General features: G+C 50.2%; 1 protein-coding gene across 1 annotated transcript in view; it reads right to left on the bottom strand.

Moving 5' to 3' along the window:
* LOC306974704 (kunitz-type protease inhibitor 1-like) overlaps positions 1-6,978 on the bottom strand; it is a gene marked incomplete at its 5' end in the record, with an annotated part of 48,300 nt that overhangs the window by 3,052 nt on the left and 38,270 nt on the right. The window lies entirely within an intron of this gene.

The following is a 6,978-nucleotide window of genomic DNA, read 5'->3' as shown; positions in this document are numbered from 1 at the left end:
GACACAGACACAGACGACACAGACGACACAGACACAGACGACACAGACACAGACGACACAGACGACACAGACACAGACGACACAGACACAGACGACACAGACACAGACGACACAGACGACACAGACACAGACGACACAGACACAGACGACACAGACACAGACGACACAGACGACACAGACACAGACGACACAGACACAGACGACACAGACGACACAGGCGACACAGACACAGACGGCACAGACGACACAGACGACACAGACGACACAGACGACACAGGCGACACAGACGACACAGACACAGACGGCACAGACGACACAGACGACACAGACACAGACGACACAGACACAGACGGCACAGACGACACAGACGACACAGACGACACAGACGACACAGACGACACAGACGACACAGACGACACAGACACAGACACAGACGACACAGACGACACAGACGACACAGACGACACAGACGACACAGACGACACAGACGACACAGACGACACAGACACAGACGACACAGACGACACAGACGACACAGACGACACAGACGACACAGGCGACACAGACGACACAGACGACACAGACGACACAGACGACACAGACGACACAGACACAGACGACACAGACGACACAGGCGACACAGACACAGACGGCACAGACGACACAGACGACACAGACGACACAGACGACACAGACGACACAGACGACACAGACGACACAGACGACACAGGCGACACAGACGACACAGACGACACAGACGACACAGACGACACAGACGACACAGACACAGACGACACAGACGACACAGACGACACAGACGACACAGACGACACAGACGACACAGACGACACAGACGACACAGACGACACAGACGACACAGACACAGACGACACAGACGACACAGACGACACAGACGACACAGACGACACAGGCGACACAGACGACACAGGCGACACAGACGACACAGACGACACAGACGACACAGACGACACAGACGACACAGACGACACAGACGACACAGGCGACACAGGCGACACAGACGACACAGACGACACAGACGACACAGACGACACAGACGACACAGGCGACACAGACGACACAGACGACACAGACGACACATACGACACAGACGACACAGACGACACAGACGACACAGACGACACAGACGACACAGGCGACACAGGCGACACTGACGACACAGACGACACAGACGACACATACGACACAGACGACACAGACGACACAGACGACACATACGACACAGACGACACAGACGACACAGACGACACATACGACACAGACGACACAGACGACACAGACGACACAGACGACACAGACGACACAGACGACACAGGCGACACAGGCGACACAGGCGACACAGACGACACAGACGACACAGGCGACACAGACGACACAGACGACACAGACGACACAGACGACACAGGCGACACAGGCGACACAGGCGACACAGGCGACACAGACGACACAGACGACACAGACGACACAGACGACACAGACGACACAGGCGGCACAGACGACACAGACGACACAGACGACACAGACGACACAGGCGACACAGGCGACACAGGCGACACAGGCGACACAGACGACACAGACGACACAGACGACACAGACGACACAGACGACACAGACGACACAGGCGACACAGACGGCACAGGCGACACAGACGACACAGACGACACAGACGACACAGGCGACACAGGCGACACAGGCGACACAGGCGACACAGACGACACAGACGACACAGACGACACAGGCGACACAGACGGCACAGACGACACAGACGACACAGGCGACACAGGCGACACAGACGACACAGACACAGACGACACAGACGACACAGACGGCACAGACGACACAGACGACACAGACGACACAGACGACACAGACGACACAGACGACACAGACGGCACAGACGACACAGACGACACAGGCGACACAGACGACACAGACGACACAGACACAGACGACACAGACGACACAGACGGCACAGACGACACAGACGACACAGACGACACAGACGACACAGACGACACAGACGACACAGACGACACAGGCGACACAGACGACACAGACGATACAGACGACACAGGCGACACAGGCGACACAGACGACACAGACGACACAGACGACACAGACGACACAGGCGACACAGACGGCACAGACGACACAGACGACACAGACGACACAGACGACACAGACGACACAGACGACACAGACGACACAGATGACACAGACGACACAGACACAGACGACACAGACGACACAGACACAGACGACACAGACGACACAGACGACACAGACGACACAGACGATACAGACGACACAGGCGACACAGACGACACAGACACAGGCGACACAGACGACACAGACGACACAGACGACAGAGACGACACAGACGACACAGACGACACAGACGATACAGACGACACAGACGATACAGACGACACAGGCGACACAGACGACACAGACACAGGCGACACAGACGACACAGACGACACAGACGACACAGACGATACAGACGACACAGACGACACAGACGACACAGACGACACAGACGACACAGACGACACAGACGACACAGACGACACAGACGACACAGACGATACAGACGACACAGGCGACACAGACGACACAGACACAGGCGACACAGACGACACAGACGACACAGACGACAGAGACGACACAGACGACACAGACGACACAGACGATACAGACGACACAGACGATACAGACGACACAGGCGACACAGACGACACAGACACAGGCGACACAGACGACACAGACGATACAGACGACACAGACGATACAGACGACACAGGCGACACAGACGACACAGACACAGGCGACACAGACGGCACAGACGACACAGACGACACAGGCGACACAGGCGACACAGACGACACAGACGATACAGACGACACAGACGATACAGACGACACAGGCGACACAGACGACACAGACACAGACGACACAGACGACACAGACGACACAGACGACACAGGCGACACAGACACAGACACAGGCAGCACAGACACAGGCAGCACAGACACAGGCAGCACAGACACAGGCAGCACAGACACAGACACAGGCAGCACAGACACAGGCAGCACAGACGGCGCGATGAAAACGGCTCATTGCTCAGCCCTACATGAAAATAAAACGGACCCACAATCTTTACTTTTATTTATTTCAGAATAATGGGGGAAAGTGGGTGATAAGTTATTGGAAGAAACAATCAGTAAACGGCCTTGAACTCGATCTAACCTCCTACATAAAGTCAGTGGACTCTGGACAGTAATGAGGACGACACACCCAGCTGTTATCAGGGAACATGCAGACTCTCAGCTGTTATCAGGGAACATGCAGACTCTCAGCTGTTATCAGGGAACATGCAGACTCTCAGCTGTTATCAGGGAACATGCAGACTCTCAGCACAGGTGACTTTATGCAACACCTTCACTTTCACTTAGGTGCAGCCAATGACAGTGAGCTCCTGCCTCCGCTCGGTCTCAGTTCAGACCTGGGTCAGTCCTCAGTCTGTCCCAGAGTCATCCAGACTCAGACGGCGTCAGCCTGAGGAACCGCAGCCCGACCAACCAGTAAGTTTCAACTTCTCCAACAATCTGAAAGTCCTTGTACATTGTTTACGATTCCAACCAAAAATCTGACTGGAGTGCCCGGAGGAAATCTACGCAGACACGGGGAGAACATGCAAACTCCACACAGAAAGGCCCCGTCCTGGTGGGAATCGAACCCGGACCTTTTAGCTGTGAAGCGAGAGCACTAACCGCTGCGCTACCGTGCCGCCCCTAAATGAACCGTGTAGGTTCAGCTTACATCAGTAGCCACAGCTGCCCTGGGTCAGACCGACCACCGCACTCACTCACACACCATTCACCCAACCTATCCTGTTGTACATGTTTAATATGTGGTTTGTTCATATTTAAAACAGCAAATAAAGCTTATCTCGTCACAGGCACATGAGGAGTGTTATGAGAGCAGAGTTCACGCTCAGATAAAAGCAGACTGTTATTCAGGGACACTGGGACACACTGACCCTGCACCAGATTTAAATGTGATGTCATGTGATGGTTTTATGTATCTTTAGATTGTGCATCATTGTGATCACTTTCTTTTCACTTTTATGCCTTTTTTTTTAAACAAACACTTAAGTTTCAGCCCTTAATTCTTCCATCCAGCTGAAGCCTGAAGTTCTGTCTAATGCACACTGTCCATGACTTCCTTCTTCATGTAGCGCCTGCTTAGTGTAGAGGCTCGGCTCATTGACTAGCTTCAAGAGGAGTAACATTAAATCAAGAGCGTTGAACAGCCGGCAGATTTATTACAATCTTACAATGGCTCGATTACCCGATGCAGACGACCGGGCGCTCAGTGGACGTAGAGTCAAATCAAAGCTTCAACAGTCTCTGGGAAAGGAATCCTTTGTGCAGGATTTGGTGAGTTTGAAAAGGTTTTCTCCAGACGTTTGAACCGGGAACGTGATTTTAGTTTGTTCTTCTCTGGGATCCTGTGATTGGAAGTTTTAGTTTAGTTTATTTGAGCAACAGATGCTCACAGGTATAGATATAACATACAGAATTATTCACAACATGAGAGGTTAGTGCTGCTCAAAGGGAGGAGGAAGAAGTTAGTTATAACTTATAAGCCCCTCCCCCTCCTTTCAGTCTTACACAACTTAAACTACTGCTCAGGCACAATATTTTTAATGTATAGTTAGGCTTTAACCGTGAGATCTATGCGGCAATTCCAGACTGAGGAATTGTCTTTGTAGCAAATTAAATCAACAAACGGCTCCTCTTAGCAAATCCCAAACAGTAAAGTCATTAGTTCATGACATTCTTGTGTTGCTCTTGCATAAGGCTGAAGGTGCACATTCTGGACATCACATAATAAATCCATATTCATAACAAACTTCTCATTATCGGATCAAAACAACAAAGACAATAATAGTTCAGGAACAGAAGATTCATTACAGGAGTTTTGCAGACTTTTCCAGTATTTGCTTCCTGTACATTATTTTAAATTGTGCTACAGTTGAACACATTTTTAAATCCTCTTCTAATGAGTTCCAGAGGTCGACTCCACTTCCTGTAACAGACAGACTTTTTGAGTTGTGCGGGAATATTTTTTATAAGATTCATTTTCCTCCTTAGGTTCTAACCCCCATCACGGTCTGAAAACATGAATCTGCGACTGTACAAACAGTGGGTTGGTGAGCTCCCTTTATCCGACTTTGTGGATCATTCGTAAGGCCTTCTTTTGTAATTTATATAAAACATCTGTATTGCTTTCATACGTGTTCCCCCAGATTTCCACACAGTAGGTCAGGTAAGGTAGTATCAGAGAACTGTAAAGACTGCTTATGTCTCGCTCTGCCCAAAGACACGTTTTTTGTCTCTGATCTTAGCGATACGGGTTTTCCAGCTCAACTTGTGATCACGAGTTACTCCCAGGAAGGTCAGAGCTCACAGACTCTTTCAATGTTGTTGTCATCAATGTGTAGCTGGATCTCCACTTCAATGCGTCGATTTGTGAATTTATTTGTATCAAACCAGTCCTTTAGGCGGCACAGACACAGACACAGACACAGACACAGACACAGACACAGACAGACACAGACACAGACACAGACACAGACACAGGCGGCACAGACACAGGCGGCGCGATGAAAATGGCTCATTGCTCAGCCCTACGTGAAAATAAAGCGGACCCACAATCTTTACTTTTATTTATTTCAGAATAATGGGTGAAAGTGGGTGATAAACGGCCTTGAACTTGATCTAACCTCCTACATAAAGTCAGTGAACTCTGGACAGTAATGAGGACGACACACCCAGCTGTTATCAGGGAATGTGCAGACTCTCAGCTGTTATCAGGGAACATGCAGACTCTCAGCTGTTTTATGGAAGCACAGGTGACTTTATGCAACACCTTCACTTTCACTTAGGTGCAGCCAATGACCGTGAGCTCCTGCCTCCGCTCGGTCTCAGTTCAGACCTGGGTCAGTCCTCAGTCTGTCCCAGAGTCATCCAGACTCAGACGGCGTCAGCCTGAGGAACCGCAGCCCGACCGACCAGTAAGTTTCAACTTCTCCAACAATCTGAAAGTCCTTAAGTTCACGATTCCAACTAAAAATCTGACTGGATGATCCTGAAAGACTTGATCATGTTCCATGTAGAAGAAGAAGAAGAAGAAGATCTTTATTTATACAGCGCCTTTCACAGACATGGTCACAAAGCGCTTTTACATGAGACACTTGTACATTCACTCCACACTCGGTGTAAACTACGTTTGTAGCTTCAGTTTCCCCTGGAGGAGACTGACAGAAGCGCTTTCACGACTGCACACGTCTGCGCCAACGGACCCTCTGACACCACCATACAATCACTCACACATCATTCATCCTGGCCTATTGTACATGTTTTTAGTGGTAGGGGAAACCGGAGTGCCCGGAGGAAACCTACGCAGACACGGGGAGAACATGCAAACTCCACACAGAAAGGCCCCGTCCTGGTGGGAATCGAACCCGGACCTTCTAGCTGTGAAGCGAGAGCACTAACCACTGCGATACCGTGCCGCCCCTAAATGAACCGTGTAGGTTCAGCTTACATCAGTAGCCACAGCTGCCCTGGGTCAGACCGACCACCGCACTCACTCACACACCATTCACCCAACCTATCCTGTTGTACATGTTTAATGTGTGCTTAGATGTTTGTTCATATTTAAAACAGCAAATAAAGCTTATCTCGTCACAGGCACATGAGGAGTGTTATGAGAGCAGAGTTCACGCTCAGATAAAAGCAGATCACTGACTGTTATTCAGGGACACTGGGACACACTGACCCTGCACCAGATTTAAATGTGATGTCATGTGATGGTTTTATGTATCTTTAGATTGTGCATCATTGTGATCACTTTCTTTTCACTTTTATG

This window comes from Gobius niger, assembly GCF_951799975.1.
Source record: "Gobius niger genome assembly, chromosome: 15".
NCBI lineage: Eukaryota > Metazoa > Chordata > Actinopteri > Gobiiformes > Gobiidae > Gobius > Gobius niger.
This window is presented reverse-complemented; position numbering and strand designations above follow the sequence as displayed.